Source organism: Gekko japonicus, unplaced genomic scaffold, assembly GCF_001447785.1.
Source record: "Gekko japonicus isolate JY-2015 unplaced genomic scaffold, Gekko_japonicus_V1.1 scaffold3701, whole genome shotgun sequence".
NCBI lineage: Eukaryota > Metazoa > Chordata > Lepidosauria > Squamata > Gekkonidae > Gekko > Gekko japonicus.
In genome coordinates, this window is record NW_015165348.1 from 122,970 (window position 1) to 135,056 (window position 12,087).

Here is a 12,087-nt window from a genome sequence, read left to right on the forward strand (position 1 = left end):
GCCTAACTCAAACAGGACACAGTATTTTGTTCCAAGACACTGAAAGGTTGGACAACACTTTCAATTACCATGTCAGATTACACAGGGAAGCCATTGAAATTCACAAACATAAACATAATTTCAACAGGAAAGAAGAGAGTTTAAAAATAAATAGGACATAGTTTCCTGTCCTGAAAAACCACAGCCACACATCCCAGAAAATCTACAGCAACAAAATGACCATTTATTTAATTGCATACCACCCACACCATTTCAAGCTTTAAAACATGATCCTTCCAAACAGCTGATTTATTCTTGCACCCCCCATGTCTCTTCTAAGCTAAAATCAGTATCAAATTGTTGTGCAATGTAGTGGTACATCTGTATAACAAATGATACTGTTGTATACTTGTGAGCATGTTAATTTTTCATTTTCATAGTTTAAAGAATTACTCTTAAGGGTGCGTATATGGCTTTCGAAACCGCTATAATAATGGATTGTTAATGTAATACGGTATTTTTTTCTAATTAAGAGTAAACAGAAGTTCTGCAATGACTTACCATTATTCCCAACATAACTCCAAAAATTTCCGAAGTCACCTGAAGTCCAGGAAGAAAGGTTTGGGGGTTGTTTTTAGTGACGGGTCACAGAAAGTCAGCCAACAGAAAAGAAAGTGCAAGCAGATGCCTGAAGTCAGATAGAGCTAATTACAGACCTCCAGAGTTCAAGTCAGGGGTTTTCTTTTTCTACTCATCACACAGGCTGCTTGCATTAAGTGACTGTACTGGGTGGAAGAACCTCGAGAATGTTGCCATACAGCACCCCCAAGTGGCATTCAAGGAAAAAAGAGCCACTGCAGGGCATCTTAGAAGAGCAACACCATACTTCTTTCTCAGGGTTTCCCATGGGAGGGGAGATGCAGTGCAGCCGGAGATCTATCCGGTTTATCACAGACTTCTAATAATAATAATAAACTTTATTGTCATTGTACATAGTACAACGAAATTAAAGGTGCAATCATTTCAGTGATCTACAGCCATACTCATATGCACTCACACAACCATTCACAACCATTCCATAACTCCCTTAAGGTTCACATTGCAACTTAAACCACCAATGTCACCCAAATTCCAATTTCAGACAGCATTTAAAGCAATAATAGCTCTCGAATAAAAACTATTTTTAATCTGTTTGTCCTTGTTTTAATTGTCCTATATCTTCTACCCGAAGGCAGCAGTTCAAACAGGGAGTGTTCAGGGTGTGACAAATCCTGCAAAATGTTCTTTGCTTCTGGGTAGGCAGAGGACAAATTATGACCTAGTGATAAATCCTAAACCAGATCTCCTGAAGCTACTGACCTAAGATCCACAGGAATTGTCGCTGCCCATTGCTCCCAACACAGGATGCAAATAAGATGATCAGGCCCTGAAAGGTACGCACACACACACACACACACACACACACACACACACAAAGCATTTCCTAAGAACCAGTCTGATGAAGAGTTCTGGAGAACTCAAAAGCTCGCACAAGGTTGCATTATTTTGACGGCTCTTGATAGAAGGTAAGGCTTTTTTTTAAGTCAACCTAAACCCACCTTTTTTTTCTTATCAGCTTCTCAATCAAAGCCTTACTCCCAATGTAGCTGGATCAGAATGACCTGCAAGGAAAAGACTAAGCTTTAATCACTCTTTATCCCTCCAATTTTATTTTTAGCAACAATACTTCCACTGTATCAGTGTAGACTTCATTATCCTCATAAAGATCAGAGACCTGATTCAACATCATGTACAGTAGTTTCAAAGAGCTTGTCACCATGGCAATAAGACACAGGCACCAGCAATGACACTAGCACAGATAAAGTGGCTCCCATCCAAATTTCCCTGCATCAGCTAATTTACTTCACTCCTGAGCTGCAGAACTGCTTAGACACCTTTGGAGGATTAAGTCAATACAACTGCACCTTACGAAGTCCAACACTGTTTGAATAAGGAGACTCTCATAATGGTACAAATTACATTAGGAGAGAGAAGAGATTGGATTTATACCCCACCCTTCACTACCCGAATCTCAGAGTGGCTTACAATCTCCTTTCCCTTCCCCTCCCCACAACAGACACCCTGTGGGGTAGGGTGGGGCTGAGAGCTCTTTCCAGGACTGCTCGTGAGAACAGCTCTGAAAGAACTTGTAACTGACCCAAGGTCACACCAGCAGCTTCATGTGGAGGAGTGGGGAATCAAACCTGGTTCTCCCAAATTAGAGCACACTCCTAACCACTACACCAAGTACTTGTTTAAACCACGGCTGAATTAGTTAAGTACACAGCAGTACTTTTTTATAATGCTCCCTATTGCTGGTTTCACATTCACTTTGCAGGACATTATCAGGTGAATCAAGCTAAATCAGCTAGAGGTAGCTGAAGATGACGAGCAGTGACTCATGAAAGCTCATACTCTGCCACACATTTTGTTAAGTCTTTAAGGTGCCACTGGACTCTTTGCTCTTTTCTACTGCTACAGACAGACTAACAGGGCTACCCATCTTGATCTAAGGCTAGATCAGATTTCAATTCTAGGGCAAAACTTAGTCAATACAGGGCTCAAAAGGCACAGGTCCCTGGTGCCTGAGATCTGGAACGATGCATTCAACAGGATCCTACTTCAGCCAAGAGGAAGTTCCTCAAGCCAAAGGAGTCCTCCTTCAACTTTTAAGTAGCTCTTTCACTAAGGCTTCAAGTTTTATTTAGTGGAATTTAAGTAGCTCTTTCACTAAGGCTTCAAAGTTTTAGCTAGTGGAGCAATATGATACAGGGCTGTTCTTAAACCTTTAGCTGATACAAAACTGAGTGGCTGTTTTTGCCACAGGCTGAACTAGCAGGGAACCAAATGCATCATCCTACTATCCATACTGGGGCTAAAGCATCTGCCATAATGTGGGTGCCAGTATGAGACCGCAGATCTTCATTGTAAAGGTACTAAAAACTGGGATTATCTAGCACATTATATGCAAAATGGCACCAAACACTCTTAATAATCATCAAATAGACTATCATCAAATAGTCTATGAAGGCCCTCAGTGAATTTAAGCATGCAGTGGTTAATCCAACGCCTACATGAGTGATACCCTGCCAATGGGACAAGCTCTGTTCCTGCTGGAGTCAACTTTTCCTATGCAACATACCTGTTTGGTCACCCAGGACTGAGCCATCCTGAAGAATCTATAACAGAAGTTTAACTGTGTTACAAATTATTAACTAAAACGTTTCAAAGTTATTTGCAGTTCTATACACCTAATTGGTGGGAACGCTAGCAATACATAAACAAGCCTTCTTTGTGTTATGACAAACCTTTGTTTCATAGCAGCATTGCTCAGTAAAAGCATATTTTTCTAGTAGTTTAGAGAAAAAGGCTGGCACCAAGACATCTCTATACTCAGTGCCAAAAAAACACAGGTATTCTAATGCAGGGTTTCCCAGCCTGGCACCCAAAGGCATCTGTGACACCCCCTGCACTTTTCAGTAGGTGCCTCTTATGAGTGTCCCCATTCAAACAAAAGGGTTTTCCAAGGCTGCAATAGCAGGAACTGGAGGAAGTGCTAAGCCCCCAAGCATGTGGTTCCATTCCCTTTAGGTTTTCCTTCTTTTTACTCCCCTTCCTCCTTCATTCACCTTTATTCCCATTCTGGGAGTTCTTCTGTAAACTGAGGCAAGAAGTACTGTGCTTGGCTTCACCTCTCGCAGAAGACATTTGGGATTTGACTTGGCCTCCTGCAGTAACCATTTTGGGACTGAAGTCACCATATCCCCTCTCAAAATCTCAAAGGTAAGTCCAACAAGCTGCTGCGCTTTAGGGACTGGTTTACTGAGAATAAAATGAGAAAATCTAAAAGGTGCCTGCAGGCTCAATGGGGAACCCCTGTTTTAAAAGTAACACCTACTTTGTGAGTAATGTTATCAGTAACAGTGAGGAGCTATCCTTATGACTGACTCAAAACCCCAATGAGGATGCATCAGATAGGAGCGAAAGACATCAAGTGTTCATCACAGACTGTCTGCTGAACTATGCAGTCATCATGTGCAAAACCTCATTGGCGGGGTCTCCCCTGAAAATATCTTGCAGACATACTTGCCAGGAAAAGCCTGAAAAGATCTCTGGACAGTTAGTATTCAGCCCCCTAGTTCTGGAGCATATGCTGGAAAAAAATACAGCCCTCTCACACGTCATCTCTTTTATAGAACAGCCCCCTAGTTCTGGAGCATATGCTGGGAAAAAATAGAGCCCTCTCACACAACGTCATCTCTTTTATAGTAGTCAGACTTACCAGGAAATCCATCTTTCATAAGGACAAAGCCAGTTGCAAAAGCCTGCAAGAAAACCAGCACAAGTTATAGGTCTGTGTGGAAGTAATCTAAGAGTTAAGGTAACTTTTGGAGAGTTTGCTGTGCCTCAGTTTTTAACAAAGGTGGTTAAGCATTCTCATCACCCTACTGATCAAGAGTAGCAAATAAGTGTCATCATTGTGGCACAATGTAAATCAGCATTTAAAACAAGACTTCCATCTTTTTGAGACAATTCACCCCAGTTTTGGTCTATATATCAATAGTAAGTAACAAAATTACCTTTGCAAATAACATGGTCTTTATCTCCTGAGGCTGCAAAGAAAACAATGAGAAGTTAGGAATCTTTTCCCTGTGCTTTTTGACAGCATTTGGTACTCCCTTTTATTGATTTTACGAAATCACAAGATGACCACACGACATGCAAAAAGGCTTCATGAATTTAACTTTTTTTCAAATAATGCCCTGTATGATCCTTGTCATTTTAAAAAAGTGACTGCCTCAACATGCCTCAATTTGTACTTCTTACTCCACAGGTGTTTAAAAACATTTATCTTCCAGCTTATCTCCTCAGACTCAAGATGGCTGACAATTCAGCAAGCAGATTGCAAGAATGCAGATTATAAAGAGCCCAATCAGCAAGATTAAAACAGGCAAATTAAAAGTGCTTAAAACATAAAGACTAAAATTATTTACTTGGGGAAAAATAATCCAAGGAAAAAAGCCTACAAGTTCGTAAGAAGTTGTTGGGCTCCACTACTCAGAAACTGTCACAGGCTAATTGATCTTACTGCAGGTTTCCCGTAAGCATTTTGCCACAAAAGACAGGAGGTAGAAAAAAATGTGGATTTTATACCACGTTTTTCACTACCCAAAGGCGTTTCAGAGCGGCTTACAATCACCTTCCTTCTCCCCACAACAGACACCCTTGTGAGGTGGGTGGGTCTGAGGGAGTTCTGAAAAAACTGTGACTGGCTCAAGGTCACCCAGCAGGCTTTGTGTGGAGGAGAATGTGGTTCTCCAAATTAGAGCCTGCTGCTCTTTACCACAGCACCATGCTGGCAAGGTGAACTTATCTTCCAGGTCTTTCCCAGAAACCAAGACCAGTAACAAAGATGGCAGAAACAGCTCGAAGTCACAGAATAGCCACAATTACCAGGGCACTTTCACCCCTCCTTTCTAAAATACTCAGTGGACAGATGGGACAGGTCATAGATTTGTTCATCCCCCCCAAAAAACCCCCAATAAATGCTCCCAAAACAGTATGGCAATTTGAACATGAGCTCTCCCCCTTGGCCCAATGAGATCAAAGAAGGATGCCAACTGACTATGCCGAAATAAGCCACAGGATCTCTAGGGTTGGGCATTCATCACTTCGTGGGTTTCAGCTACATTGCCACAGGAATTCTCTTGAAATACTGGACCACACATAGACAACTGAGTATTAAAATGTATGGACCCAGTAACTGTTCCACTTACACAAAAGAGAGGAGTTCTTAAGTTTCCCATTTCACTCCCTCCCCAAAAAGCCCAGCATTAATCAGGGTCATAGAAACAAGATTTAATCCACTCTCCCCAGCAGTAAGCAGACTGGATCCAACCCACCAACTGTGGTATTTTCTGCATTTCAGTTAGGGCAGTTTTTATACTCTATACTGTTTTGAGGACTGTTTTAAGCAGCTCTAAAGGTCTTGCGAGAACACAGAGTCATGACACCCCAATTTGGATTCTGTGCTGCCCACATACATGTAAAGGTACTCATCTGGTAGAGAAACGTCCTGCAGGAAGGCACAGTAGGCCTGGAGCAGAACGGTGAAAGCAGGAGAAACGCTTCTGTACCTACTCCCACACCCTCGTGCCTGCTCAGAGACGTTGGCATTCATCATGCACTCAGATGTCCCTACCAACATCATTTTTCATCATGTGCAGGCATGCAAATCAGCTTAATCAGGTAACCTACAAGAAAGTCCTTTACTGCAATACTCTGGAGTCCAATTAAGTCCTTGGCAAAACACACGAGAGCTTGGTGAAAGCTTTCGTAAACAAATTATTGCCCAATAAAATCACTACACTAGCCCACATCATCAGCATTTAAATAAAATGATAACATGGCTGTAAATTTCATAAATGATGTGTGCATCATTATACAATGGTTATACTGTACCGTGTGCATACAAGCAGGCCCCAGTTATCACTAGACCTTTGTGGTGATCTAAAGTTTTCCGGGTTTTGCATATTCGGCAAACCTCGTGAAACTGCCTTATTTGACCACATTAAGGTGCTCAAAGGACAAACTAAAGCATCAAAGAAGAAATGGAAAAAACGACAAATCTGCAAAGAGCAAACTCAAAACCTATGAGGTTTTAGTCGATACTAAAGAGAAAATATTAATACTATGTTTGCATCTACAAATTAACTTGTCGTTTTAGTAGGTTAAAATAAACCGATGCTTTCTTGACAAAATCAAACCATCTCGAATTCTTAACTTTTTAAAACAGTGGCATGGCTTCTACGGCCCGGTGTGCCTTAGGGTAATCGATGTTCCTTTTATACCAGGCCGTACCTATCTCGATCCTGCTTCTTCTGCTCTCCCCCCCACCGTGTAGCAGCATACAAATGACGAGAAGTTCTATTAAATTCAAAAGCGCGCACACTAGTTTACACTTTTGGTTCATCTATATTTGCAAGAAATAAAATTAGCCGCCGCCCCGCGTTTACATCCCCCGATGTTCTCTAGGTGCCACTCAAAATGAAGGCCCAAAAGAAGGAAGAAAAGCGGGGGGGGGGGGGGAGAACACAATCCGCTTCCATCCTCCCACTTCCAAGGCTCTCCACGACAGACGACACATCCTAAAGACCCCACAACCCCCCTAAGCAATGGCTAAAACCATATTAACGGGAAAACCCCTCGCCAAAGCACGCTTTACCGGTGCAACTCACCAGCCCTAAAGAATAGCCACACTCACCACGACGCTGGCGGAGAAAGGAAGAATGGAAGGGCGGGCCCACCCTTATATAGAGTGCGGGCGCTCACGATCACGTGACGACGGGGCGTGTCATTTGCATTTCCTCTCCCTTTTCCCCGCCCCTGGAATTGGAAAAAAAAACACCCTCTCCTACCGAGGCTTTCCCTCTCACGCAGGCGCAGTGGCCCTGCCTGGCTCGGCCCTGGTCTCCCGATGGCGGGCTCATTCCTATGGGTGTGGCCACCTGACGCGAAGACCGTTTTTGCTACGGCGGGGGAAACACTAGTCAATCAGTGATGGGGGGAATTGGGGGATGTTCTTCCGGGGCGGGGCTCGTTCTGGGGGTTTCGCTTCCGGAAGGGTGTTCGGGCTCGTCCCACCCCCCCAGGAGGTATGTAGTCGGTATATTTCGGTCCCCTCGGGAAAGGCAGAACGGCTTAGAAAGTGGTTAGCGCTGTCCATTCACCCTCTCCTCGCGTGTCAAAATCCTGCCAGGTGGGGTCGGAAGTATCCCCCAGGTGGGGGGGGACTTCCCCCACGCCTCCAGTTTCTAGCCCCACTTTTTCCTGTGGGGCAGGAGGCACTGTTCCCTGAAAGCTCTTTTCTATTCCTGCGCAAAGTGTTTCTCCAAATTCTTAATCCCCCTCAACAATTTTGTCCTCCTTACATAGCCCGCACAAGGCTGTCAATGTTCTTTTTTTTCTCCCCGCCCCGTAAAGAATATGTATGCAAGTTGTCCCTTGTAAAGAACGTCTTTGTGCCCACCCTTGCCTTTCCTCGTTATTTTTTCGAATTTTCCATGGTTTAACACAGTTTTTCTTTTAATACGCCAAGTGTTCATCTAAGTCAGTGTGTTGAGGGGCTTGGAATGTTAGGTATTAGGGAAGGGGCAGGGGGTGAGGGTGTGTGTGTGGCGCTTATTGAAGTGAGGAGACTCTGGAGGAAGGGTGGGACAGGAGAGAGAGAATGTTGGGAGGGGTTTTTAATACTTCTATACAGCCCGGTTTACTTTCAAGTAAACCTCACTGAGTTTAACGAAGCTTGTTGCTATCTGTGTTTCTGCAAGGCTGAAGCCTTAATCCTGTTGGGTCTGCAGTGTTCACGTTGTAGATGAGCTGGAACAAGGTTTTCAAACAGAGAAGCAGGGGAGCAACAGTTGATTACGGACGAGAGTAGATCCAGCAGCTCTTTGGAGAGGCAGCCTGTAAATTCTCTAAATAAATAAAATAGGGGGATGGGATATGATGTTGGGAGTCTGTGGTGTGTGCTTTAAGATTGCTGTAATTGTTTTAAGCTCTGGAATTGGACAGGTTTTAAAAAATCAAGAAGCACTTACAGCCCCTGTGATCTCCATCCTTGGAGCAGCTCTCCAGCAGAAAGTTTCCAGTACAAAGATGTAGCGGTGGTGGAAAAGTGTTGTCAAGTCACAATTCGCAGTTGACTTATAGCAAACCCGTAGAGTTTTCCAGGCAAGAGACAAACAGAAGTGGTTTGCAATTGCTTTTCTCTGTGTAGCAACCCTGGGCTTCCTTGTTGGTCTCCCGTCCAAGCACTAAGGAGAGCTGACCCTGCTTTGTGAGACCTGATGAGATCAGGCTAGCCTGGACCATCCAGGACCAGGCTCGTATGTAGTACTTAATTTAAATCATAGTGGATCCTTGTAGTTTTCTCAATGCTGCACGAAGCAGCAAGAAAAAACTATCTCAGTTTTCCCAAGTCTGATACTTCTGCAGTTTTTAGCAGCATATGCTCAAGACTTCCTACTGTGGGGTTTATGTACACACCCTAACAGGTTTTCCCCACTATGACTATAGATTAGCTCTTTCTTTCTGTACTGGGAATTATGAATGCTGAAAGGGAAGATGGCCTCCCACCCTTGTTTTCACTGTCTTTTCTATGCTGTTAAAATATGTAGAAGTGCAGTTTGTACAACCATGCCCTTCTATTCCAGTTGCAATATTTGTTACCTAATTCCTGGTGTTATCACTATCCTTTTGCCCATTTTTTTCTTTCCCAGATCACACCACTAATGGCTAGGCCACTGGTACTACCTCCATGGCTTGCAAAGAGCCACACTTGTAATTACCATCAATCTAAAGAACCATGTTTACTTTAATCTTTGGCTTGCAGTTTAGCCATTCCCTTGGCAGTGGCTGTTTCAAGGTGGGAACTACCTACCAACCAGAACCCCTTTGGGCAAGGGTCTTGCCCACTTTCCGGAAATATGGGTCAAGAGCCAGTTTGGTGTAGTGGTTAGGAGCGCGGACTCTAATCTGGAAGAACCAGGTTTGATTCCCCACTCCTCCACATGTGGCTGCTAGTGTGACCTTGGGTCAGTCATAAGTTCTCCCAGAGCTGTTCTCTCAAGGGCAGTTCTCTCAGAGCTCTCTCAGCCCCACCTACCTCACAGGGTGTGTGTTGTGGGGAGGGGGAGGGGAAGGGATTGTAAGCTGCTCTGAGACTCCTTCGGTTAGTGAAGGACGGGGTATAAATCCAATTTCTTCTTCTTCATCGAGGAACAGTGCCCAGTACAGGTGGCATGGCGAATAGCCAAGTGGTTTCCGGGCCACTGACTATCCCTAGGCTAGGCTGCGATTCCATGTGGGCAGTACAATATACAACCCAACACATAACCAGTTGACTCCAGTTTCAAGTTCAGGGTGTTCATTGCTCTTGTGAATTCAAAAGCATTCATAGCCGCAACAGAGCATCCTCACTGTAGTTTCCCCTATATGCCTTCCCTCAGCTTTTTTAAATCAGCAAGCTGGGAGTTTAGAGGAGCTAGTAGATCATGATAATAGATCATTGGAACATTATTGTGCTGTAGCAGTCTAGCAATCGCTGATTTTTTTTTAAAGCCCTCCATTGGCAGAGGGGAAAATGGGGGCTGAGTCAAGGAAAATTGCACCAGTGTGAGTGGTACCATAAAAAATCCACACCTTCCCATTCACATGGTGTGCAGAGGCCATCTTTCCAAAGACACCATGATAAACCAGATTTGGGAAAGACTGCATCAAAGAAGAAACCCATTAGGGAAAAACATCATATGGGTGCTCAAAAAAAAAAATATCTGCAGTTTGGATGGCAAACTGAAACAAAATCTCTGTGTAGGAGCAACCTAAAAATATTCTGAATCAGTGGAAAGGGATCAGTAGTACCCAAACAATGTGAATCCTGCTGTGAATACTTTGTCTCTCATATAAAAGGTGTGTTGTGTGATTTTCGACTGTAAGAAGCCTGAGAGAAGTCTGGCTGTCCTTGACCAGGGCCAGGACTTTTTCGGCCCCTGCCTGGTGGAACGCTCTGCTGGAAGACATCCGTGCCCTGCAGGGGTTATTACCTTTCCGCAGGGCATGTAAGGCAGAGATGTTCTGCCGGTCCTTTGGTTGAGGACAGCAATGGGGCACTCTTTGGCACTCTCCTACACTTCCCCATCCCTTGTAACCCCTCCCTCCAGGGAGGCTGGGGAACTGAAATCCCCCCCCCCGCCATACTGTATATTGTTTTTATCTACTGATATTTGTTGGCTAGTTTTAACTTAGATTTTAAATTGAGATTTTGTATATTATTTTGTTGTAAGCTGCTCTGAGCCCTGCTAGTAGGGAAGGGTGGCCTAGTAAATCCAATTTAATAAATAAATAATAACATAACATGAATTTTAGGTGTTTTTTTTTTTTAAAGGTGTTTATTTTGTTATGGAAGAATACAGTGCTGAAGTTATGCATTGCCCAAATCATTTGTCTTCAGCTAGGGAACTAGGACTTACAAGTGGGACATACTGCTGGCAAAACTGGGTCACGCTGGTGGCCAGTTTGGTATAGTGGTTAAGAGCAGCGGACTCTAATCTGGAGAACGGGGTTTGAGTCTTCACTCTTCCACATGAAGTCAGCTGGATGACCTTGGGTCAGTCACAGTTCTCTAAGAGCAGTTCTCGCAGAGCTCTCTCAGCCCCATTTACCTCACAGGGTGCCTGTTGTGGGGAGAGGAAGGGAAGGTGATTGTCAGCCGCTCTGAGACTTCTTCTACTTTTGTTTAAATTCTAAAAATAGGAAAAGGGAAAATGTGTTACCAGAGGCAAAGGAGGAGCTTTTTCGATTTTAAGAGCCAGTTCTGACATTAGAGCCAATTTGTTGTAGTGGCTAAGTGCGCGGACTCTAATCTGGGAGAACCGGGTTTGATTCCCCACTTCTCCACTTGCACCTGGCTGGATGACCTTGGGCAAGCCGTAGTTCTGATAAGAGCTGTCCTTGAAAAAGAGCAGTTTCTGTCAAGAGCTCTCTCAGCCCCACCTACCTCACAGGGTGTCTGTTGTGGGGAGGGGAAGGGAAAAGAGTTTGTAAGCCGCACTGAGACTTCTTCGGGTAGTGAAGGGTGGGGTATAAATCCAATCTCTTCTCTTCTTCTCTTCTTTAACAATTATAGCTATTACTAGTTAATAGTTATAGCTATATTATTAACTTTAGTAGTTATATAGAATATCAGCAGGTGCTTTTCATGCCTCTTTGTGGTAAGCCAATTCTATCAAATTCTCCCTTCTGTACAAAAAGCAGTGATACAGGAGCCCTGACTTCAGTTGCTTCTGCTTGTCATAGGAAGAGGAGAAGAAGAACATGCCATTGAGTTCTGACTTATGGTGACCCCATCCATGGGGCACTCCAGGCAAGAGGCAAGCAGAGGTGGTTTGCCGTTGCTTTCCTCTGCACAGCAGCCTCGGCCTTCCTCAGTGGATTCCCTTACAAGTACTAGCCATGGCTAACCCTGCATTATCACCCCAGTTGGGAGGAGCCCAGTCTAAGCTGGGCTAT

General features: G+C 44.0%; 1 long non-coding RNA gene across 1 annotated transcript in view; it reads right to left on the reverse strand.

Annotated features, from left to right (window-relative positions):
- Positions 1-4,632, reverse strand: part of LOC107109866 — a 9,030-nt gene extending 4,398 nt beyond the window's left edge. The window contains exons 1-5 of the long non-coding RNA XR_001482492.1: positions 4,599-4,632; positions 4,301-4,343; positions 3,161-3,197; positions 1,578-1,640; positions 541-579 (exon numbers count right to left, since the gene is read on the reverse strand). This is a non-coding gene — a long non-coding RNA (uncharacterized LOC107109866). The remainder of the gene's footprint in view (positions 1-540; positions 580-1,577; positions 1,641-3,160; positions 3,198-4,300; positions 4,344-4,598) is intronic.
- Positions 4,633-12,087: the final 7,455 nt, after the last annotated feature.